This window comes from Varanus komodoensis, unplaced genomic scaffold (genome assembly GCF_004798865.1).
Source record: "Varanus komodoensis strain SLA01 unplaced genomic scaffold, ASM479886v1 scaffold9, whole genome shotgun sequence".
NCBI lineage: Eukaryota > Metazoa > Chordata > Lepidosauria > Squamata > Varanidae > Varanus > Varanus komodoensis.
This window is the reverse complement of record NW_025336598.1, coordinates 33,520,476-33,546,207: the sequence shown is the minus strand read 5'-3', so window position 1 is coordinate 33,546,207 and position 25,732 is coordinate 33,520,476. Positions and strand designations below refer to the sequence as shown.

General features: G+C 41.2%; 1 protein-coding gene across 2 annotated transcripts in view; it reads right to left on the bottom strand.

Moving 5' to 3' along the window:
* The window catches only part of RBMS1 (RNA binding motif single stranded interacting protein 1), a 154,106-nt gene that overhangs the window by 92,373 nt on the left and 36,001 nt on the right, over positions 1–25,732 (bottom strand). The window lies entirely within an intron of this gene.

Genomic DNA, 25,732 nt, shown 5'->3' with positions numbered 1-25,732 from the left:
AGCAACCATTCGGCCGGGCGGAGAGGGGGGAAGGGAGCGGCCGGCGCGTGCTTCGGGCGGCGCGCCCCCCGCCCCCGGCGCGCGCGCCGCTCCCCGAGGCGCGCGGGGTTCTGCGCCCGCAGCAGGCGCCGGCCGCTCCCTTCCCCCCTCTCCGCCCGGCCGAATGGTTGCTCCTGCCTCCTGCATGCCGCGCATTCCTCGGGGCAGCCAGTCAGTCGGCGCGCTCTCACGCAGGCGGCGGCGGCGGCGGCACCGCGCTCCGTGCGGCGGGCCAGGAGTGCTCTGGCGACGGACGGGAGGAGAAAGGGGACCTCCCCCGCCCGCAACAAAGAAGCAAGCACTCGGGGAAGGAGTTCATCCCTTCGGGCTCTAGTGCTCTATAGAGAGGGCTTAATGAGCGAGCGTGTGTGAACGTTTGCAACTCCTGCCTTCTCGCCTTGCACCGGGTGGTGCGCTGAAGCAGGCGCTGCAATTTCTTTGCTCGGTTTATGACTGCACAGAGGCAAAACTACGTCTCTAGACGCAGCCTGCTCGCCGATTCTAGCCGGGACACCTTTTCGCGCTCGGATGGGAGAAACGGACAGTTAATTCGGGCGGTTCTACTAAGCCTCACGGTTCACATCGTCAGGGCAAATCCACTTCCAAGGAAGTTCAGTAACCTGCTCGGTTTACTGAAGGAGCTAGTCCACAGCGACGTGAATGCTCTTGTTCCACTCAGGAGTTTGCAAGCAACTTCTGGACTACGGAAGGCACGAAGCCAACGTCTGCCTCTTTGTGTCCCTACCGAAACGTGGAGATTGCGACCTGCCCTAGTGGCAGGAGAGTGGACATGCCTGCATTAAAAAACAGCCACCAGAAACTCTTGACAGAACTCCAGACCTTGTGATCTCCAGTAATATGATCCCTACACAGTCGCAGACAGGAATTGCGAAACAGTTATGAAAGCGGCAGACCCCGCTCTTGATCAAATAAATAGGTTCTTATTAACTACTTCACCATTTCTTTTTAATGATCTAATTTAGATAGTAATCTATCCGCAGGCTTAAGCAGCCAACAGTCAACTCAATAAAACAAGATGAATAAATATTTCAATTGAAATATAAAATACATTTTTTGCTTTGTTATTTGGGCAGTCATCCTGGCATTTTATTCATTAGCCAAAGTACATTATGTTCAAAGCGATGCAGAAATCTATACTAGAATGAGTTAGAGTGGAGACAAGATGCTTAAAAAAAACCCATCTGCCCCCTAAAAAAACCAAGTATAGACAGTAATAGGCAAGTGTATCCTTGCATATTGTATCCTTGTAATGGCTACAAAAGTGAGTACTTAAGAGTGCAGGGAACCGCTAACGTGAATAAGATTAAGCTGGAAATTAAGGCTGGGGAAATGGTTCACAGAGTGCAGCCTGGGTTCTTCTGCAGATGGCTTAATTGCTGCAGAGGGTGGAAGTCTAGACTTAGAACTTTCAGAACACAATTACTTTTATTGGAAGTAATCCAGCAGGCTGAGAAACCTGTGGCCAGGCTGTTGATCAAGGACACGTGACTCCTGTCTTGCAACAGCTTCATTGGCTTGCTGATCTGTTTCCAGGCACGATGTAAGGTCCTGATTATGACCTATAAATCGCTACGTGGTTGTGACCAGGCTATCTGCACGACCACCTTCTCCCACATGAGCCTGCTCTGATATTGAGATCTTCTGGTGACGAGGCACGTTTGGCAGAAGCAGGAAAGAAGGCTTTCTTGGAGGTTGCTCTCGGGCTCTGAACTCCCTGTGGAGGTGGGGATGCTCTGGATCCCTCTTTGTTGCCGTCCTGTCTGAAGGCAAATGCGTTCTTATTCAGGCAGGTCTCTGCTGTGTAAGCTCATCTGTTGCGGAAGGGTTTTAATTGGTTGGTACTGTTTACTTTGTTGGGTGTGTATTTGGTTTATCTGAATTTTATTCTTAGCTATCTTTACATAAAAATAGGATATAAAAATAAATCAACCTAATTTCAGCACAGTAACTCTGAAGAAAGTTCTTCTAGCAAAGCAATTAGAGAGGGAATAATGCTCACACTGCAACTGATGGATAAATGCTTATGAACTTCCAGCAGTCGAACCTGCATTTCTGCCAACTCACCCTATGTATTTTTACTTAAAAGTATGACATAACTGTTTTCAATGTGACTTACATCCAGGTCAGTCTGCACAGGGGTATTTGCACTGGTTTTCAGAGTCCCTGAGACAAATGCTATATCTATTTTATTTATTCATTGGATTTATATTCCACCCTTTTTCTTTTAAAGAACTCAAAGCAGCTTACATCATACTCCTCCTGCTCTCAATCTTTTCCCTGCAACAACAACTCTGAGGTAGGTTGGGCTGAGAGTCTGTGACTGGCCCAAAGTCATCCTATTGATTCCATGGCCAAGTGGGGACTAGAACCTCAACCACCTGAGTCCCAGTCCCTTGTTCCCAGTCCTATGCACCACACTGGCTCTCTTCTATGCACATCCTGGAAAAAAAAGGAACCTTAAGTTTTCTTTGCTTACTAGTGTCCTGCAATATTGCACAACTAAGCAATTATGTCAACCTCAGAACATGGCAACTTGGGAAAAGTCAGCTCACTCAACCAACAATTACTCTGCCCAATGAAGAGTCACAATCTTGGCACTTAGATGTTTTATCTCTAGCCAACTATCTGACCTGCAATCGATGCAAATGAAACACATCACAATGAAGAACTCCTACATATGGAACTTTAAAACAGTTATATTCCAAATTAAAAAGTGGTTTTTGAATGATAAGGCAGCACCATTGGGCAGTATCATTTGTGAACAGAACAAAACAAAACATGAGGCTGCATCCAGTGTTAATCTAAATCAGGTCCCATTCATTCAGTGACTCGTAAGTAGGACTAACACTGGTTCTCTCACAATTTCTACTTGAAGGAAAGCCGAACACATTCTGTTGCTCAGTATTAAAAGCTGTATCACAAAAGGGAGATGTGATGTCACAGGAAACTCTTGAGGTGGCAAGTCAGACCATCCTCTCATAGAAACGCCACATTGAACAACTGCACTATCAACAGGTGTGATCATTGGTATAGTTTTCTTAGCACAAAAGTTGTTTTTGTGATTATTATTTCATTTCTGTGCCTCTCCACAGCTGAAGCTCTCTGGGTGGCTTACACAATCCATAAAACAAATGATAACAATACAATAAAAACTCAGGAAAAACAGAAAAAATAAAAGTTTAAAATAGCTAAAATGCATGATAAAAACAAAAGGTGCAGAGAATGATAAAGAACAGTGACTCTGCAACACCTGGTGATTTCCCTCAAGCCTCTGGATGGCCGAGTAAGTCCTTAAAACTCTCAGAAAAGAGGACCACCTTAACCTGGCACCAAAAAGATGACAGGCTTGGCCCCAGTCAGGCCGCAGTGGGGAGGTTATGGGTGGCCACCACTGAGAAAGCCCTTCCCCCTGCTGCCACCCTCTGCACTTCCCTCAGAGTAGGCTCTTGGAGAAAGGCCTCAGAGGTTGCTGTTGGGAGGAGTACTCTGACAGTTATTGGGGTTAAACTATGTAGGAATTTATAGGTTAAAATAAGAGAGAAAGATGGGATAAAGTCTTCAGAATGACTAAATCTGCATGCTGCTCTAAGTCATTTGGATCAATATCAGTATAACCTTTACTTATCTACTATTTGGTAGGATGATGTTTCAAGAGGATTAAAATTGAAACTGGCTTTCGTTCTTTATCCCATACGCTTTATAACTGTGGTGTTAGCACATGCAACAGTTCTATCTGATATTGTAGTTTGCACATTTCTTGGATTAAGGTGCAAACTTGTTGTGGTTTATTTATTCTAAGACTTTTGCCCTAAAGATAATATGACATGGAAAAGTAAAGAAAATCATGGAATGGCATGTCTTTATTTCCGAAAGATGAAAGGCCCCCAACAAAATGTAGTTGTTCCAGGTGTTTCCCTTTCTAATTAGAATGAGGAAAATACAAGAAGTCTCTATGCAGCTTTAGGGGCTTTTTAAAGCTCTAGTCATGGTGGTACCTAGACCCAATTATAGGAATTAAAGGATTATGGTAAATTCTGTAACAAGTACTCTTAAGGAAGGAACTTGCCCTTTGTGTCACAGGATGCTATTACTTAGAAGCTATGAATTCCAGGATTTAAATATCCACGTTTTCTTCGCATCACAGCAAGAGCTGCCTCTGAAACTTTGCAGTAAAAAATAACGCCTTTCTTGCAGTGCAACCCTATGTGTATCTACCCTTTGAAATAAGTTCAATGGGACTTAGTTCTGGATATGTAGATAATTGCAGCCTAAGTAATAATTTCATTTCGAATACTTGGTAGCCATGCTTCATCCACAGGATTCCAGGATGAAGGAAAAATAAAGCTATTCACAGAAACCTACAATATGCTATATAATTAAAAACAGCAATACAACATAATTAAGCAAAATATTTTTTTTAAAAAAAGATTAACAGCATTAAGAAAAAACCAGAAAGGAATGGCAACTAAAATGCCTGGGCAAGTAGGGGATCTTGACCGGCATGGAAAAAACTCAGTCTTCTTTGGGTTGGAGACTTTAGAGTCCAATAATTACTGTGGAAGTTGGTATGTCTGGGAAATATATATCGATACTTACACAACAGGGTTAGATATAGAAGGAGAAAAAGTATACCATTTATCATAAAACTGCTGTGGTGAGGAGTGCTTTCCTCCAGCTTTGGCTGGTCCATCAACCAAGCCCTTACTTGGATAAGCAGAGCCTAGCAATGGTGACCCATGCTCTAGTGACCTCCAGATTGGTCTATTGCAATGCACTCTACGTGGGGCCGCCCTCTGAGATGGTCCAGATACCTCAATTGGTTCAGAATAAAGCAGCCAGGCTATTAACAGGCACTGGTAGATATGCACATATAATGCCAGTCCTTTACCACCTGCACTGGCTTCCAATTGAAGTCTGGGCCCAATTTAAGGTGCTGATGATGACTTATAAAACCCTGAACAGTTTAGAACCTGGATATCTGAAGGAACATCTTCTTCCAAATATACCTGCCCACTCCCTAAGATCGGGTCAGAGGTCCTTCTTCAGGACCCCTCTTTGAAGGTGATTAGGAGAGTGGCTACCTAGAGAAGGGCTTCTCTGTGGTGGCACCCCAGCTTTGGAACTTACTTCCTAGAGGGGTGAGCCTGGCACCATCACTTTATTCATTCTGGTGCCAGGCCAAAACCTTTTTATTTTACCAACATTTTAAGATCTGATGTTGTTTTAAAAATCAGTTTTTATTAGTTATTTGTTGTTGACACCGTGCTTCATTCTTGTACCACTGTCCTGAGACCCCAGTGAAGGACATGATAGAAATGCTTTAAATAAATAAATGAATGAACTGTCCAGATTCATCTTGCTATTTTTGTTGTGACAGTAATATAATGACAGACATTTTCAACTGGCTGCATAAATTGTCTTCAGCTATTTTCTGAAGCTCAACTGTAATTTTGTTAAAGCGGTCTCCATGCAGTACAGCTGTAAATGAAGTGCCATTTTGGCATATTCGGGGAGGTAGATAAAATTAAGATTTTTTTTCAACAGTTTTACTTCCTACTTTATTCCAATTAGAAGAAACAAGTCCAGTTTGTCTAAAAGGGTTTAATTCTCAGAATCCTAAGAAGACACAGAGAAACACAGTTGTTATCTAATACACACAGTCCATTCCTATCCATGTTTCACTGTTAAATAGATTTACTGTCAACTAAGTTTGAACAAGATTCTATCAGGCTAGGATTTATCAGTGGGACTTCTGGGTGAAGTCTAGCTCAGAATGTACTGAGATGCTATAGGAAAGGTAAAAATGTGTGTGTAGCTTTTTAATATGTTTTTATATTTATTATGAAAACTGATTTTTAAAAAGAAAAAAAGAATAGAGCTAAATTTAAATGATGAACTTGCCTTACCACTTGCAGATGTTACTTCAAGGGAGAACTGAAAGTATCTGGATTAAGAAACCAAAAGGAATAGATATATGGAAAATGTGAGAAATTGTAGCATACAATATGTCATAAACCACAGCAATGGAAGAAAAAGACTTTGGAAGAGGAAGGAAGTGTTGCAGAAACCAACTTTTTAAATTAATCTTGATTTCTTTGGGGTAGTAAGCAAACAAGATTAATGACTAATGGTGCAGCCCTGCACATGTCTGCTCAGAAGTAAGCTTAACTTTCCCCTTCTACCTAAAGCCTCAATGCCCTGCCCTGAATTCTAAGACAGACGTCGGCAAAGCCTGTTGTAGCTGGACAGTTTCTTCTTGTCCTAACCTCAGGTCATTACCATAGGCTACCTTGTGGAAAGAAGCCTGATTATTCATATTTTTATTGTGAGTTTAGTAATGTATATTGGTTTCTTACAAACTGTTTTTGGAAGATCTGTATGCTGAAAGGCAGGATATAAATAACTCTGATAAACAATAAATACAGGAGGAAATCCATTTTACAAATACATGCCTAGCTAACACATAAGGAAAAATATTTAGAGAGAGAAACAAAAACAGCCTTTCCCGCAGTGAGCAAAGAGTTAATGCATGTTAAAAACATTATTCACTGAAAGCCTATGGCCCAATGAATTGCTATACACTGTCTGAAGGTTTTATTTAAGAATTCTGATTAGCTCTACTGTCCAGTTTTTGCAGCATTAAATGTTTATATAACTTGATGGTTTCTGTACCCACATCTAGTCCATTTTTAGAATTTAAAAAATCCTTTAAAAAAGGGAAATCTTACCTGTGGAGATGCATTTCAGGGTATTTATATTTGAAAGGTTATTAGATAGGTATACCAAAATATTTTGAATGGATACAGTTGAAAACACAAAACTTTATCTTTGCATGCAAAAGCAGGCAAAGGATTTCAAAAGGTTTGGACTAACACATGCTTAAGCTACCTCTGAATGAACCTCAGTATTGAATTATTCATATTGGTTTATTTAGTAAGTTAGATATGCATCTAAACTCATCTTTCTACAGGCAGTCTTAAGAACGACTACCAAGAAAAGATATAGCATAGTATTTTGTGGCTGTAAAAAGATAATGCAGATGAAACTAATCAGCAAGCAGTAAGAATAAGATAACTGTACAATCCCCTCCCCCATCTGTGCTAGGAAATCCAAATCCATTTGTGGAAATATTGAGCTCATTTATCATACTTTCCCCTTACACTGGTTTTAAAAGATTTAGAAAAATCTGAAGTCCTCATGCCATTTCTCCAGGGCAAACTAACTATTCCATTAGCCATGGCCATAATCCCAGAGCTACTTTGGTCTACCATAGTGGCAATTTCAGGGTGTCTGTCTGAAAAGCAGCTCTTCACTTACTGAACCACGGCTCCTTTTGAATCTTCACAGTGGTTTGAAAAGGGGCATCCTCTGTGGCTATTACAAAGAGCAAAGGACACAGTGCATCATGGCCCTTTAGAACTCACCCTGTACCTATCAGGAAGATGATGAATTCTACGTGATGTAAGAAGCAGGCATGGCCCTACTTCCTTCTTATAAGAGGCTTGTGAAAGGAGAGACAAATCCTGCTGGAGGAGGAGAAAGAGTTATAACAATCTGGGTAGCAACGGGGGAGGTGCATCATGCCCACATTATGTACCTCTTGTAAGTAACATGTATAAAATAAATATCGTCATGTCTTTGGATAAATTATCCTATATATTTGGATTTTGTAAGGGAACCCTAAAATTACTGCCACGCAACTACACGCTATGTGCCTCAAGCAGTTCCCAGATGGCAGCAGTCATCTAGGTATCGCTTACTATTGCCAGCATTTCCTATTGGGTGCCTTAACGACAGTTTATCAGGGACATGTGGTGATCAGGTCCACATCTCCCCAATGGAGAGCTTCACTAGTGCAGCGACTTGCTGCTTAAGAAGTGCCGGACTATTCTGCATCTTAACCCTCACCGTCAATTTTCTCTAAGTCGAACACCCCACCCATTAGCAGGTGGCCTACAAAGCGCCTTGCGCCCACAACCAGCCCTTCAAAAGCTCGGGATATTCTGAAAGCATTTTTAAAGCAGTTGCTCTGTGACAAACTGCATTAGCTGCCTTCCAGATTGCCTGCACAGAAAGAGTTAAACAATTTCGGGCACAATTCTGTGGACTCTTAGACAGACAAAAGGCTTACAATTCCCAGCCCATAAAGCCTAACCGCTTTATGGTTCAGAAGTTCCAGCTAGTGCCGAACACAGCAGCAGTGTGCTCATGAAGCTATGTCCACATCAACACCTGCATTATGGGAAGCGCTCTGGCTGCCGAATAGCTATCAAACCATATCCAAGGTTATGCTATTGTCATATAAAGCCCTAAACTGCTTGGTTACAAGATACCTAGCAGACCGCCTTCCCATCAAGCTGACATTTATGATCACCAGAAGAGGTCTTGTTAGTCTTTCTGAAATTAACGGAATGTCGCTATGCAATACTGCAACCGTGGGCCTTCGTGGTAGCATTGCCATGTAACTGGGAGGAAGCAACCATGGCATGTTTTCAAATGCCTGTAGAAAACACATTTGTTTACCCTGGCTTTCCCAGACTTATAATTAAATTAATCCTGCTGCTCCATCTTCAACTGCTCGTGTATTGCTCTGTTTTCTTGTAATTAAAATGGAATTTAGCATGGGATTTTAATTGTATTTTAAATGTCATGTTAATGTTTTTCTGTAAACCACTTAGAGGTTTTATTATATTTAAGTGGGATACAAATATCACAAATAAATGGTACATGAGCAGAAGCATGACAATAAATTAAGATCGCAAACGTATTGATTGCAACTTGAATGCTTGTAAAGCCTGCATGGGCTTTCAAGCATCTGGTGTGGAGCAGGAAGGCCAGTGCAGGTGATCTTCAGTTCTCACTCCTCCTGCTCTACCGCTTTTGGCCACCTAGCTGAGATGCTTTGGAGGCCAAGACACTGTCAGGATAACACGTATTCTCTTCCTCTCCCTGCCCTCTTTAACTCTTCCGTGAGGTAGAGTTCCTGACCTTGGTGAAGCAGCCAAGAGGGCTCTTCCTTGCCAGCCGTGAGAAGGACTGGACTGCATATTCCCAGCCCCAAGGTTGGAGTCCAGTTTCTGACCTCTGAGCTGACATTCCAAATTACTCTTCCTCGCTCCTCCAAACAGTATCTAGGGGCCATGAGGATGCTGTCTAAATAAATCACCTTTTTAAACAGCTCAAATATTTATGCTTTCCAAAACAATGCTACAGTTGCTTTTTAGTAAGCAAAGATCAGAATGTTATATTGAGGTGGCTTTCTATTTTATTGTGGGAAGCATGCACAAGTTCACTACTGAAACTCCAATGAATTATGCACAGCTCATAAATACACAAAAAGTAACTTATTTCCTCCAGTTATTTTCCTTGATATAGAACACATGTATTTTGTACTTCAGGGGAATTTAATGGCTAAAGGACTGCCTAAATTCAGCAGTGGTAAGTAGTTAGTACTTAGATTTGAAGGAACGTATCTTAGGCATGAACTTTGCAGTTTATCCATTTAAAGAAAAAGTAAAAACTTGAATTGTTACTTGAAGAATCCCTCTCATGTATAGCTCTTTTTTGCCAAGCATCAAGAACTGCTTTGAAATCCCCAGTTCACTGCAGTCGTGTCAGCCTCATCAGCTACATGGAGGTTGCACAGCAGCAAGGTCTCTTGGTTGCTTTCTCTGTAACTTTCAAGAATTAAAACTTGCCAATGTATTGAGAAAACATTGGTGAAGAAGAAGTCATTAAGCAACAAAGGTTCCATTTCTATAACTATTGGGATTAAACTAGTATGTATATTTCCATTTCATTTTTCAGTAATATCAGTTTTCTGTGTGTGTGCTATGTGCTGTCAAGTTGTCTCCAACTTATGCTGACTTCATAAATCAAAGCCTTTTATAATGTCCTGTTCATGACAGCTCTATTCAGCTCTTCTAAGTTCATGACTGTGGCTTCCTCTATGGATTGAATCCATCTCATATTTGGTCTTCCTTTTTGTCTCCTGCCTTTGACTTTCCGTAAAGTGATTACATTCTCTGGTGAATCTTGCCTTCTCATGATGTGTCTGAAGTATGACAGCCTCAGTTTCGTCATTTTTGCTTCTAGAAAAGCTCTGGCTTAATTTGCTCTAGGACCCACTTGTTTGTCTTTCTGTCAGACTAAGTACAAGCTGTCTTTCAGCACCATGTTCTGAACACATCAATTTTCTTCCCGCCAGCTTTCTTCACTGTCCAGCTTTCACACCCATACGTTGTGGTTGGAAATACAATGGTTTGGTTGATCTTGGCTTTGATCTCTGCTGAAATGTTCTTACTCTTATCTTTTCTAGCTGTTTCATTGCTGCCCTTACAAGTCTCAGTCTTCTTCGAATTTCTTGAGTGCAGTCTCCCTTTGAATTCATAAATGAGCAGGGGTATGCAAAATCTTTCACAATTTCTTCATTATTAACAGTAAAGCTTTATAATTCTGTGGACATCATTCTTGTTTTCCTAATATTCAGCTGTACTCTTGCTTTTGTGCTTTCTTCTTCACCTTTATCAGGACTAGTTTCAAATCATTGCTGCTTTCTGTCAATGATATGGTAACATCTGCTGTTTCTTCTGCCAATTTTCACTCCTCCTCCTGATTATAATTCAGCTTTCCATATGTTAAGTTCTGCTTACAAACTGAACGGATAGAGAGATAAAATACATCCTTGTCTGACACCTTTGCCTATGGGAAACCATTCTGTTTCTTAATATTCTGTCCTAACTGGAGATTCTTGTCTGTGATACAGGTGATGCATCAGGGCTGAGACATGTCCTTTACTTTCAGGACCATCCTTAGCTTCTCATGATCCACACCAGACAAAGGCTTTGCTATAGACTTATCTTTTTTCTGAAATTCTTTGGTGCACGCCAATAGTCAACATGTTTGCAATATGACCTCATCCAATCCACCTTGGATGACTATGATATCTTGCTCCATACAGTATTCTTTGCTGCAACACTTTGAACATTTCTTTGCTCATGTGGGAGATTAATGCAATGGTCCAATGGCTGCTGCACTCTTTTGCCTCTCCTTTCTTGGGGATTGGGCTATACAGCAGGACCCCCATATCTGCATGGACTGGTTCCAAGCCCCCCAGTGGATGCCAGAAACCGCAGATAATAGCAAGCACTATACAGTACACAAAATAATAGCAAGAGGGTGCCTGCAGGCAGAAAGAAGCAGCAGCAAGCGGCAAGCGGGCATCCACAGGTGGCGAGAGGCAAGCCACAAAATGAACTCAAAAGAGCTATATACATTTTTTACCAATTTTGTTCATTCTTACTTCCGCACATTAAGACTTTCTTTGGTACTTTATGAATTCTCTTTCAGGCAGAGGTCAACCACCATTAACTGAAAATGTGGTAACTGAGCCAGTGAATGTGGGGTCCCGCTGTATATTGACTATTTCCAATATGTAGACCATTGTTTTGTTTTCCATATTTGTTACCACATTTTTGTTAGAATTTGAACTGATTCATTCTCTGCAGCTTAAAATAATTCTATTGGAATCCTATCTACTCCAGGTGTTTTATTCTTTGCAAGTGCTTTCAGAGTATCATTCACTTCCCCTTCTAATATTAAAAATATTACAGGTTCTTCCTCATAGGATTTCACTTCGAAGAAGTCTGTCATCATCTCATCCCTTCTGTGTACTTTTACATAGCCTTTCCACCTTCTCTTTTTTTTCTTCTGGTCAGATAGTATGTTCCCTTATTTGTCTTTTAGCATTCCTAATCTAAGTTCAATCTCCCTTTGATTTCCTGGATATTCTAGAAGAGGTCCTCTATTTTTTCTTTTTTGTTGCTCTCTTCTATTTCTCTGCACTGATTTTTATTATTTATTTATTTTTCAGTTTATATCCTGCCTTTTTCCTACAAAGGGCTCAAGGCAGCTTACATCTCCTGCTCCATCTTATCCCCACAACAACAACCCTGTGAGGTAGGTTGGGCTGAGAGTCTGTGACTGGCCCAGAGTCCTCCAGTTGGCTCCATGGCCAAGCGGGGACTAGAACCCAGATCCTCTGAGTCTCAGTCCCATGCTCCTAACCACTACGCCACACTGGCTCTCACTGATCATTGTAAGTTCATTTTGTCTTTATTTATTTACTAGATTTATATGTTGCCTGATTAGCTGTAGGCTCTCTGAGCTGCTTACAAATCATCAGTACTACAATATAATAGAATGAGAAATTACAATAAAACCAATAGTAACAGTAAAATCAATAATAACCAAGAAAAATAAACCATTAATAATAATAACTAAAAACAAAGTAAATAAGATAGATAAATAAATAAAAGGGCACACCTCTTATCTATGTGATAGTTACTGAAAAGTTGCATTAAGCATTCTGACCCCAAATTCTTTCACCTTTTGTTTTCGCTTCTTGACTGTCCTTTGAGTTGACTGTGAGTGTTTCTTCTGCTATCCATATAGGATTGTTGGTACAGGAATGTTCTTCTGGCATTCTTCTCTAATAATCCAGTTCTTCTGGCTTGTGGTCAGTTAACTCGAGCAATAAAAAATCTGTTCTTTAAATTCTTCCAAGATGTTACTCAAGTTGTATTTTGGCACTATGCTTCTGTTGGTGATCTTTTTGCTTGACTCTGATTTTTAAATTAAGAGCTGATGGTCACTACTCCAGTCTGGTCCTGATCTTGTTTTGGCAGCAACAACACAGCTTCTCCACCTTCTGCTTCCAATTAAACTATTTAATTTCTGTATCAGCCATCTGGTGAAGTCCATGTATACAATCATCTGAATGGATGCTTGGAGTATATATATCTGTTGGTTTCACAAAATTCTATGAGTTGTCCTCTTGCTCTATTTCTTACCCTTAGGCCAAATTTTCTTACAATATTTTATTCAGCTCTGTTTCCCACTTTTGATTTCCAGTTACATAGGATTAGCAACATGTCTTGTTTTGGTCTTTTATTAATTTCCTCTTGAACACCTGCATAAAAGTTTTGGATTTCTTCTTCAGCATCTGCTGTTGGAGCATAGACTTGAATGATGGTTATGTTACTAGGTTAGCCACTACTTTAATTGATAGTATTCAGTTGGATTTTGCATTATTGCCTGTGCTACGTCTTGCTGCACTCCATAACCACTCAGTATCTTCTGAGTTGGTCATTTCTGGAGTAAAACACTTTGTGTTTGTCTGATTGGAAATGTCCCATTCCAGTCCATTTTAATTTGCTCACACCAAGAACTGCAATGTTCATGCTACAGCACTGCTTAATTACCAAAATGTGGTTAATTCCAAGGGATTTATTTTCTCTTTCTGACAAAATCCAAGCATTAAATGTCAAAATTCACCTACATTACAGCTAGTTGGTTAAATTATACAAGTTTTAATTACAGTGCAATAATAAACATGCTTGCTCAGCAGTGAGTCTCATTGAGATCAATGAGACTTACTCCATAGTAAATTTTTACAGAATTCTTTCATTAAACAACAAATTATCTACAACAAATGAGATACTTTAAGAATAACATACAATAGGCCAGAAACACAAACTTATTCTTGCTCCAGTACTGCAGGGGCTCAGATACTGAGCAGACCATATGTGAAGGTGGATGTTAGGTGAGATAGTTCTTCATGTATCCCAGACCCCAGCCATTCTCTCCCCCTCTCTCTCTCCCCGCCACCACCCTTTTTCCTTCCGAACTTATGGTGGCTAACATAATTTCCCTCCTCTTCTTCTCAATCTTCTCACCACAACAACTCTGGGAAGTAGATTGGGAGGTTTAAAGGAGCATCAGCACCTTGAACTTGCCTCAGAATTGTATTGGTAGCAGGTGCAATGAGAACAGTATCAGTGCTGCATGAGTGAATCCACTTTGAAGGCTGTCTGATGCATTTGGATCAACTGAAGTTTCTAAAGACCTTTCAAGGTTTTGTATGGTATTCCAACCTGGTTGTTACCATAAAATGAATAACCACGACCACATCTGCACTGGCTAAGCTAGAGAAGCACACACGTGACCACTTTTGCTAACTGGTATCTTCAAAGGATTGCATTGTATGGCTGTGAAAGCTGGACCATAAGGAAGGCTGAGCACCGAAGAATTAAGGTCTTTCAGTTGTGGTGCTGGAGGAGACTCCTGCGAGTCCCTTGGACCGCAAGGCGATCAAACTGGTCAGTCCTAGAGGAGATCAACCCTGACTGCTCTTTAGAAGGCCAGATACTGAAGATGAAACTGAAATACTTTGGCCACCTAATGAGAAGGAAGGACTCCCTGGAGAAGACCCTAATGCTGGGAGCCATTGACGGCAAAAGAACAAGGGGACAACAGAGAATGAGGTGGCGAGATGGAGTCACTGTAGCAGTCGGTGTGAGCTTAGGTGGACTCCGGGGGATGGTGGAGGACAGGAAGTCCTGGAAGGGTGTTGTCCATGGGGTTGCGATGGGTCGGGCATGACTTCACAACTAACAACAACAACAACAACAATCTTCAAAGGGATTATTTAGACAAATTATTTTTATACTGTATAACTTGAGATACTAGATGTTTAGGGTGCAATTTTATGGGTTGTGCTCACATGAGAGCATACCCTGCAAAACCCCTGGGTGAAAGGAAGTGATTTTTGCCTCTCCATCTAGGTTTTTTTCCCCCTTTTAACAGGCCTCTGAGGAAGCCATGCACATTACTGTGCATACTGAAAGAACTGTACAGGTTGCCAATTGTTTCCTGGGCTCAGTTCAAAGCGTTGCTTTCAACCTTTAAAGCTTTGCATCATTTTGGGCCTTCTTATCCAAAGAATCACCTCTCTCAGCATGTAATCAGTTCTGAAAAAACAACAGCTGACAGAGCATCACTTGTCCACCCATGTTGCTCCTAGACTCTGGAACACATGATCCTTGGATATGCAACTAGTTCCAGCTTCCTCTCTGTTCAGGAAGAGGGCCAAGATGCATCCTGTTGTTGTTTTTTTTTAATGCTTTCACAGTTCTTATCTTTACTCTCATTTTGCATTTACCTGATTTGCTTTTATGCATTTGCGTACAGCCTTTGTTACATTTCAGAAAGCTGGTACAAATATTCCTTGAGTGAACACATATTCTTAAACCAGTGTGTATCAAGATAACTTAAATATGGGGATGGGGGCTTAGATTACTGCGGAACTGGTGAGTAGGATGGAATGTTCTTATTTCCCCCCACATCTGCTCATTGTCCCCTGCAAATAATGCTTCCGCATCATCAGACTTTCTGTGTGCATAAAAGCACTCTTTGAGCGTACCGGTACCTGCCAGAGCCAATTTATTGGGCATGCATGAAAGGGCATGCTCCAAGCTGTGGACTGAGCTCCTTCAAGGACTACAACACCTCCTTTTTTCTTTTAGAAAGGCATCAGGACAATTTTTAAAATTTAGCTTTTAAAATGGTGTAGCTGTTATAATGTTTTACAGTTTAAGTTATTTTTATTGCTTTGATGTTTCATTGTTTTAAAATGCTGTCCACTTTCAAGGTGCATTTTAAACAAATAAGGAAGCATATAGATGATGATGATGCTAAATAATATCCCAGGACCCATTTTGGGAAAATAGATTTTAAAGAATTGCAGGCAGTATGCAGTATTTATAGTATTTATTGGCTGTATGGCCCTTCCCTCATGCAAATGCCCTTTCCCTACCAACGAAAATCCTTCAATGGGGGATAAACTAGAGTGCAGAAGGACTGTGGAGGCCTTGGTTCCTTGTAAGAGAAAGAAAGGCAGGCTAGAAATGCAATGGAATAACACTAACCATCATGATCATCAGTAATGCTAAGCATCTGGACTAGGATTTGGAAGACTAGAAGCTTGGCTATTCTTAACCATGTTGCTACCTGGATAACTGCTATCTTTATTTAACGTGTGTGTGTGGGTGTGTCTGTAGGGATAGAACTCATGCAAGAGAATGTAGCAAACAATGTAATGGCAGCTAGGAGAACAGTTAGGGTTAAGTCAAGTTAAGATCTTGCATGCATATTTTCATTTCTGCTAGTTGCCTGTATTACATTAATTAAAATGCATATGAATTGAGAAATAACTATGCTTTGTTGTTGCTGTTATTTCATTTCTATACTGCCTGTAGCTGAAGCTCTCTCGGCAGTTATAACTCCTCTGGAATTAAGAGAATTGTTTTGAACATGTGATTTGAAAAAGCTTGTAAAATAGAAGCAGCTTGTATAATTGTAATTTTTATTTCATCTGCCTATATAGCAAGATCCACCTGGCATGAAAAGTAGCATATACATAATAAAACCAAAACTAAAGGGATTCTGAAGCATTAGACTGGGCTGGAGGTCTGAAGCCTAATGATTTCCTCCCAAGATGATTATGCCACTGTACCAAAAGCCTTCCTTGCACCTTTTTTTAAGAAACCAAGGTCATTCTGGCTTAATTATCATCTCTCTACTCAGGGACAAAATGACAACACTGCCCTAAGAATAGAAAAAAACCCCCATACTTTTCTCTACATCATCCTTTTCATACACACATTCATACATATGGGAGGCAGGAATTCCTCAAACTGATTTTAGTTATATGAACATGTACAAAAATGTTTGCTCAAAAATTGGGGTTTTCGTCTATAGCAGATAAATATTAGGCCTGAACCACAAATTCAGCCAAAGTCTGTACACAATTAGGCTCCTTTGGACCATCTGTGGCCCTTCCCTCTGAAGTGACCAGAATCAAAGTGGACACTACACTAGATGTTGTTTACAATTTGCCAGTAGGAAGGCAGACGTCACATCTCCAAAAACTTTTCCCTTTCACTCCTCTAAATGGATTTGAGGGAAATCAAATCAGGTTGAGTGACTGACAGGTTTACCTTCTAAGCACAGAGGGTGTTTTACCAGGTGCTGTCCAATTACTATGCTTGTGGGAGGGCATGGATGGAACAGTGAAATGGCCATTTCTTCAACACCACTGTGCTTCTCTATGAAAAAATGCCTTAAAGTGCTTTTCCATCATAACTCTCTAGCATTTGCACCTATTCTTCAGAAACTGTGCAGTTTCTTACCAGAGGATACCTTTATGTGGTGTTCCGTTTTCATATAAATTCCCAAAAAGTTATTTTGGAGGAAGGACTTGAGGACTTCTGTTCCAAATGAACTACTGTACCTTATCCTTCGGAAATGTTTCAGGTTTCTTCTTATTACATTCATATCCTGCCTTTTTGTCTCTTGTAAGGAACTCAAGGCAGAAAACAATATAATCTATCTACATTTCACCCTCACAACATCCCTGTGAGGCAGGTTAGGTTGAGAGTCTGTGACTGGTCCAGAGTCAACCAGTGAGAGTCAAGCTCAGTTGAACACTCTAACCACAATGCTGTACTTGCTCCCTTATGTCCCTTGGATGGTCATTTTCAGAATAATAGTCCACAAGAAACACAGGGAGATAAGTGCTCCCTCTTTTATATACCTTCAAACTTTCAAAGCTCATCTGGTACCCAAACCACTGCGTCTGATTCATTAGAAACTTGGCAGGTGTGATCCCCTCAGAATCAATGTTACCCAATTATTGGCAGTTCTCTTAAAAAAGAAATCAATATATAGAACAAAACCCCTTGAACCACCAGTTCTGAAATTTGGCAGGCATAATCCCCTCACAAGGGGCTAACTATGCCTGCAAATTGCATCCAGTTCTGACAAAGATTAAAAACACTATTTTTGTGTTTATTACTATTTTTTGATTTCCCGGGATAGTCAGTGGGAGGTATGAAGCTTGTATTTCCGAACTGCAGTTCGGGTTCAGTACAGAGCCAAAACAAGCAGTTTTTAAACTGGACTGTTCTTTGAAGCACTGAATCAGGATCTGAGTCAACTTTCAGGGTCAGTGCACACTAATATATATTTCCTTATTACAGAGAAGATAAAAAATATCATGAATATATAAATTGAAGAATACTTTGCAATTACAAAATGTGCTCTAAAAATTTGTTTTCAATATGTAAGCAGTATCAAGGTAGTAGTAGGTAGGTAGAAAGAAAGAAAGAATTTCAGCCTAAGTCTTATTAGCTGTATACCATTAAGAATTTTGAACTTTGTTACTTATAAGATCCTCTTGCTTAAAAATCAAAATAATCAGTTTGGCAGTGCTTAAGATTCTAAACTTTGCAAGTCAGATTGCTCTTATTGCTATTTAAAGTAATAATTGCCAAGCTGATCAGAAGAGGTTGAGCAGCCAGTGGTTCAATATGAATTCCATTAATCATAAATATAGCTATTGCAGTCTAAAGCACAGTTCAGTTCTTAAAATTTCAGCTTTCATTTTCACAGCTGAAACAAATTCTACTTTTTTAAAGCCTCCTTGCTCCTCAAGGTTTCAGAGAGAATGAGAAAAAAACTAAGACTATTCCAGGAAAAAAACACACAAAAATAATTAAATTAAAATATTTTGATGGGTATTGCTGGTGGTACTGGAACATGCAGAAGTACAGCCCATTATATTCAGTACCCTGATAAATGTGTTTAAGATCACAGCTTGTGCAGTGTATACAGTATAAGCCTGTTGTAAATGCATTCAATGGGTCTACACTAAGTAAACTTACACTGAATACAACCATGTGTTTTGAATGCTACAGTATCAGTGCTTCCATATACTGACATTGGTATAGTGGAACACAACTAGTTTTTCCAAGGATTTTTCCCTGCTCGTCTTAATTATAGATTGAAGACAAATTGGAAATATTTTTAAAGATATGAATCTTTAGCTTTAAAAATGGTGACACTGATTAAGTAATTCTATAGTGAATCATGTACAAGAAATTTCATCAGCAGGGTGCATGTGTTCGGTTTCATAATACACAGGCCTCCTTACTTACAATATTCTATCTGAACCTGTCTGCATATTAAATTGAATTTCACTCTATACGGTAAGCTCCATTGCTCCTTGAATGCAGCTGTAAAAGGCTTCACCTTTATCAGGAAATGCAGCTCGAAAAACAGAACATGTTTCACAAAGAGCAAGTTCACTGTCATAAAATGTTCTTAATGTTTTGCACCAGCTACTTCTTTGTTATTGTCTAACTCCGAGGAGATCTAGACTAATTGACCATATCTGCAACCTTTGCTTTGCCTCATATTCTAGTATGGAAATCACACTCCTACTTTATTATTATTTTTCCACTCTCTGTTCTCTTCCTATGTGTAGAAATGCAGCCAGGCAAAGAGAGTTGGGCCTTGACAGAGGAAATGCTGCCAGCAAGGAACACAGGATATAATCAAGACTGCAAGAGAGACGTTCTCTACTCTAACTGTTGAGCGGGAAGCACAGGAAAAGAAACCCAGTGCTCCGACAGTTTCGTGGAGACAATTAAAATAATCTCACCTGCTTTAAGTTTTAAATTATATGATGAGCAAATTCATATTTTAGTGTGGGTAACCTATGCTCTGGCACTGGCTTGGGTGGCTTTACATTCACATCTCCCCACTCTGGACTGGGGCACTACTAGTACCCAAAAGAGCCAGGGCTCAAATCCAGGAGGTCAAAAATTAGCACAGATGTGCATAGGCTGATTTACACATGCCAATGTATGCATGGGTAATTAGAAATAATTAGTATAGTAGGCAAGCTAATTAACCTCTTGCTTGCTTTCAGGACAGGATGAGAAATACTCCAAATGGTGCTTGCTTAATTTACCTTCCAGGCAGCCACACTTTCCCTTGGTCTTTCTGGCCAAATCCAGATGGGGAGGATGAATTTCCTGAGACCGACGAATGGAGCCTGGCACCCTGGCAAAGACGACGGCAGCACTGCCTTCTAAAGCATGGCACTCCATGCTGGGTGCCAGACCTGCCCATCCAGGGCACCTGCAAGGATCAGAGGAGGGGGAAACCAATGCTTGAGGCTGGCTGAGCAGCTGTCACAAAGGGAGGGAGCTCAAGAGATGCCTTTGATGCCTCCCAACTCCATGCTTCTGGCCTCCGGATGGCCTGGATGGCAGCCAGAACTGCCGCCACGGAGAGACCTTTAAGTGCATGCTTGTTGGCCCCATCATAATCATCATAGAAGTCAAGGGTCAGCTCCCCCGCCATTGTTTGTTTTGGGCCAAAAGAGAGCAAATTTATTTTTATAAATTCCTAACATTTCTGATCTCCTGAACAGCCCCCACATCAATGATGGCAAAGGGAGAGTCCTTGCAGAGTGAGAGGGGAGGCACAGCTTTGAGCTGAGTTCTGGTGTTGCCTCCAGGATCGGATGCCCAAAGCGACGAGTGCATTCAGGGGTGGAACTCAGAGGGCCAAAGTCCATCTCCTGCAACAGTCCCCTCTCCTCTGCTTTGGCTTTGGGGAAGCCGAAGTAAACTCCATTTAGTTCCTGGAGTTGTGGTGTTCTATGCTGTTTAGAATGAGAAGCTACACATGCTCAGATGGGTTCTTTTAGGCCCTGGCAACCATTTTTAAGGTTTCGTTTTGTTCTGACACATCAGGAATGCAGGAGCAGTTGAAAAGCATGGAATAGGATCAACCCTGCCCAAAAAGTGTGCTGCAACTCTTCCAGCTGGCCTGACTGGGAAGGCTACCTGCTCTACCACACACGTGCTTGCAGGGTCAGAGCTGGACATGCGAGTGGTTGCTGGATTACTCACAGTCCACTCAGGTAGGCCAACTGGGAGTACAGGAAATGCTGCAAAAGGCTTCCAGTCTCTGCTCAGTCTTGCCACAACAACCTGAGTCCTCAGGGTAGCTGCACTATGTTGCTGTCTGCCCTGAATCTTACCTCTTCCTGCCTCTGGTCCATCCTTGCCTTACAAGCATCCAACCTTGACCTGTGTAAAGAATGGGTTCTCATTTCACATGCCTCTCCCTGGCCTTGGTATTCTGGTCCAGTATGCCTGCTACTTATATCTCAAGTTAAAAGCATGAAATGCAGGCAGAAGGAAAGAATTACCTTCACAACTGAAGTAATGCCATTAATAACACCCACATGCCCTGCATAAGACCACTGAATCTGGTTCTCAGATTTCACTATGTGTCATAGTAAGTGCCAGTCTTGCGGTTATCTCTGTCTAAAACCTTGCAGGGCAGCATGGTGAAGAAGGAAAGTGCTTTTAATATTCAGATGGCTACTCTCCTAAGAAAAAAATGTTACTGTGAAGTCAACTGGTCTCCCTGGTATAGAACTGGCCAGTATACAGCACTGGTCTTACCAATAGCATGTACAAGACAATGCACTTGTACCATGCTTTAATGGGTCAGAACCAGCTCTCACCAGTTGTTCTGCCACCTAGTCACCAACAGAGGAATCCTATGCACGACTGCTCTGCTTTGGATGGAACGTTCTCCCCCATAAGTGTTTATAGAACTACAGCCTAAACATGGTTAAAAATCTGTAATGTTCCTGTGAACTTTCAGTGGTAGAAAAAGCAAATCAACACATTTACCACTCTTTAAATGGTCAGTAAGAATTTCGAGTATTTGGAGATCAATCTTGTTGCTGTTGCTGGCTTTTATCACCTTAGATCACCCTGCAGGCATTTCCCAGATACGTGGTCGTCAAATCTAATGAAGCAAACCACCTTAAATGGTGGTGACCACATTTACTTACTCACATGTGCCCCCAATCACCGAAATCCAGTAACCATAGTGGGCTTAAATGCAGGCTCATATGTAAGCTTGACAAATTTTGATTCAGTTTGTCAGCCTTCAGTTATGGTTGTCACAGACGTAAGACCTGTTCTCCTCCTACATCTCATACATTAGTGGGCTTAGGGTAGTATATATCACCACATTATGTTTTGCAGAAGACACGCACAGAGTGAGAGATGCTTCTGTCTTCTGAAAAAGCCTGTGCCAAGTTAGCCAAGGATTCAGTAACAGGGCTGGGGGGTATTCCAGCATGTCACTTCTCCCTCTTTGCTGGCTAACATACACAGTGCCGGAGGTGTGCACTGCATTTGCCTCCTGCAGCAGCCCTGTGTGAAGTGAGACAAGATTCAACTTTGCCTTCCAGTCCTTGATGTATGTAAGAGGCTTTTTTCACTCTTGTTGATGCTTTTGCAGAAGCAGCATTAATATTTCACTCAGAGGTAGAGTGAAAGCAAGATTGAGGGAAATAAAATGCTCCTCCCTGCCGCATGACAGATTCTCCAGGTGTGGTTTTCAATGGTTACTGGTGAATGGATTTCTAATTCTAACAGGCCCCGGCTCCAATTGCTTCCCTGCCAGAGACCTGATAAAAAGGATGGGGCGATTACCCACACGACTTAAACAGAAGTCACGGTTACTTCAGTCCCACTGCGTTCTTGTGAGGACATATATCTTCAAATGCTTCTTATACTAAAAAGATGGGCAGAGCAGCCCAAATTGAAGCAAGGAAGAAGCAAAGTGGTTAGCCTGTGTGTGTGCGGGGAAGGGTGCCATTTTGGAGCAAACGTTTTGCATGCTAACTCCAGGCTGAACTGTGTTGAATTCCAGGCCCTATCTTGAAACAGTTCCATGGGAACAAAGTGACTTTGGATACGGAGGATCCAAAGACGGCTTCTTTCTGTCCCCTCTCTTCCCATGGAACTTGCGCTTCAGGGCCTTCTGTCAGCCAGTGCTAAAGGGAGAACCACTTGATATGAAACACTGCAAGGGAGCATCAGGGGCCTCAGACACATGCCGCCAGCCAACATGTAGGGTTCCACACTAAGAAGTAATGGTTGCAAGTTTATTATCTGCAGTGTACCTGTGTATCATCTTCATCAAATTTAATTCCTCCCAGACAAATTTCTAGTATATTAATGTGCCTGTAATCTTCCTAGTGAAACTTGTGTTTCAATTAACCCTCAAAAGAAAGATCTAAACTAAGCTTGGAGTAAACTAAAAGTATTTCTTGGATTTAAGCTTTAAGATATACCCATGCGTAAAGCTGTGTTGTATTACAAAATATGTTACTGCATAAAGAGTATGCCAGACAATGCAAATATATTCAGAGTGTTAAGGCTAGCTGAAAAGAACCAGAGTGAAAGAGCTGAAGGCAAGATCTTTCATTTGCTAAACTGAAGGATCCAATCTAAGGAGTGCTCTCCTTAGTGAATCAAGACAGTCTCATTTGCTGGTAGAGCTGCCTGCATGAACACAGAGCTATTATGTGATCACCTGTGAATGTGCTGCCTAACATGCCAAACGATTCGCCTTATCTGGACGTGCATTGTCCCGCATTTACTGGAGCTGTTGGCCAAGAGACCAATTTTGTCGAATGTGATAATAAATCCAATACAATTTTTAAAAAAATAAAAACCAAGGAATGTTCCTTTAACACACTGAGACCTGCCGCTTTGTCTTTAGTAAGTCTGACAGGTTAAATGGAGAACATGTTCCTTTCACTTGTATGTAATGAAAATATATAGAGAAATGTAGCTTTTACTGCTGCAAAACAACAAACTTGAGAGCTCTGCTTGCTGAATATCCCCACAGCACAAATTGAGCGTAGGCAGAGATGCTCTGCCCTTGTGGAGATGGGCTCCAGCACCACTGCAGATGTGCCCCAAGACATGGGAACTGATTGTGCGTCAGGCAGGGAAGAGGGGTTGGGAAGTGCTGTTGTGCTACCAAATGTGTGGCAGCAGCAAACATGCAAGAATAACAGACACCAAGAGGAGAAGCCTCAACTGTTTCTGATCTTTCTGGTGACGCGCAGATGGGCCCTATGAGCCTTTGGGAATGAAGGCTCCTAATGAAGAAGAGGAAGAATTTGTGAGGCCCAAGAGTTAGGTGCCGTATGCAAAGGGAAGGGCCACACAGGGTTATGTGATGCTCAAAGCAACTCAAAGCCAAGGGAGGTGACCCCACGGAAGACCCGCCTTTAAGAAGGGACTTAGAAGCTTCTCACCTTGAGCAGGATGCTGGAAGAGACGGGATCCATAAGGGCAATAGTGCTGGAATAGTGTTTTGTGTATGACAAATTTCTGCAGGGGTTCTGATCTGACAGTGCGGAGCAGACTTTGCTGGAGTGTTATTCCTGGCTCTAGAAATGTACTCAAAAACAGTTGAGCACATGGAGAACCAACATCTGTATATTCGTAGTTATTTGTGCAAATGTGAATTCAAATCTTTAAATCTGTCTAAATGGGTTTATGCTGTTTGTAATATTTTTGCACTGCAAATTGGTTATGTGACCCTGGGCACAGCATAAGCCTCTGACAAATACCATTGCTGGATGCATCCTCTCATGACACCCTTGTTAGCTTTCCATATTCCCTATTTCACACAGTTTTCATTGTCATTTTTCCCTACTTAAAATTGGTACTACAGTCTTCTGCTAAGAGTGCATGATTTGTGCACATCAAATACATACATTTATGATGTGGTAGCATGGCAGTCAGCTCCAGTCAGGTAGGCCTTGTGAAAGGTTCGCATTTGCTCAGTTTTGAAAGGTATGCAAATTTCTGATTCCGCAATTTGTGTAAATTTCCCGTGTGTGTGTGTGTGTGTGTGTGTGTGTGTGTGTGTTTGAAAGCACAAATTGTGGCCAGTATAAAAGCGGAAATCTGCATGCTGGCTTGAATTGCATCAGACTGAGCTTCAGCCAGCACAGGGAGAAATGGATTAGAATCTGTATGGCCAAATCGAGAAAATCCATTGGATTATTCACTCCTGCCCTGCTACAATAGGTTCCTCACACATCCCTCATGTCAGTTTTGTGACAATTCTCTTTAATGCTATCTAATCCAAGGAACAAACTGAACCTTTTATAGTAGTTCCTGCCTGAAACTTTTGGCTGGCCCTTTTTCCCAAGGCAGCTGACAGAGCTCCGATCCATCTGCATCCTCACAACAGCATCGCTATCATGTAGGTTAGACACAGAGTCCATGAGTGGCCCAAAGTCACTCAGTGAACGTCACTGCTGAATAGGACTAGATACGGGATCTCCAGTTCCACCCTCTAACCACCACACTGTATTGGCTCTCTTTTTATATAATAAAGACAATTAACTGGAAACATGACTTGACAGCTGGCTACAAAGTGAGCCAGGAAGCAAACTTCAGAGACCTCCTTGCTTTATTCTATATTTGCATTTTTTAAAAATTATCTTTTAGTCAAATTGTCTTTTTAGTCGAAAGAGAAAATTGCACTTAGCGAAACGAAAATATTTCATTACATGCATAGGCAATGTGGTACAGATCTACTTAAATTCTGCTCTAGATTTTTCTTTAATGGCTGCTATTTTCAATATGGCCACCACTGCAACCACCATTCAAGACTTTTTTACCTATACAGGATTCTGTGACTAAAAAACAGTTTGGCATTACGATACATATCCAATAAGTACCAAAACATCATCCTATATCAATCTATTCCAAAGTTATGGTCAGCTGAATTACAGTCATCTTTTGGTTTGCACAGTTGAAATGTCAATATTGAACTTATCTCAGAAATGGAAAAGGGAAAAGTGCATAGTGCAAGTTAAAACTGTCTGTAGACATGCATTACATCATGACTTCTCCTATATGATGACTATAAAGGCTCCTAGTCCCGCTTCATATCCAATAGAGAGATTTCAGACGCATGTGAAAGATAGCAGTGTAAACTGCCCAGAAACCTTCAGATGTGGGTGTTACAGAAAGGAAATAAATGGTAATCATCATCATATTAAAAACCATGGGGTAATGCTGGATCTGGGTTAGCTTTGTGAAGAACTTATGGGAAGTACTTTATTCGTCTGTAAACTGCA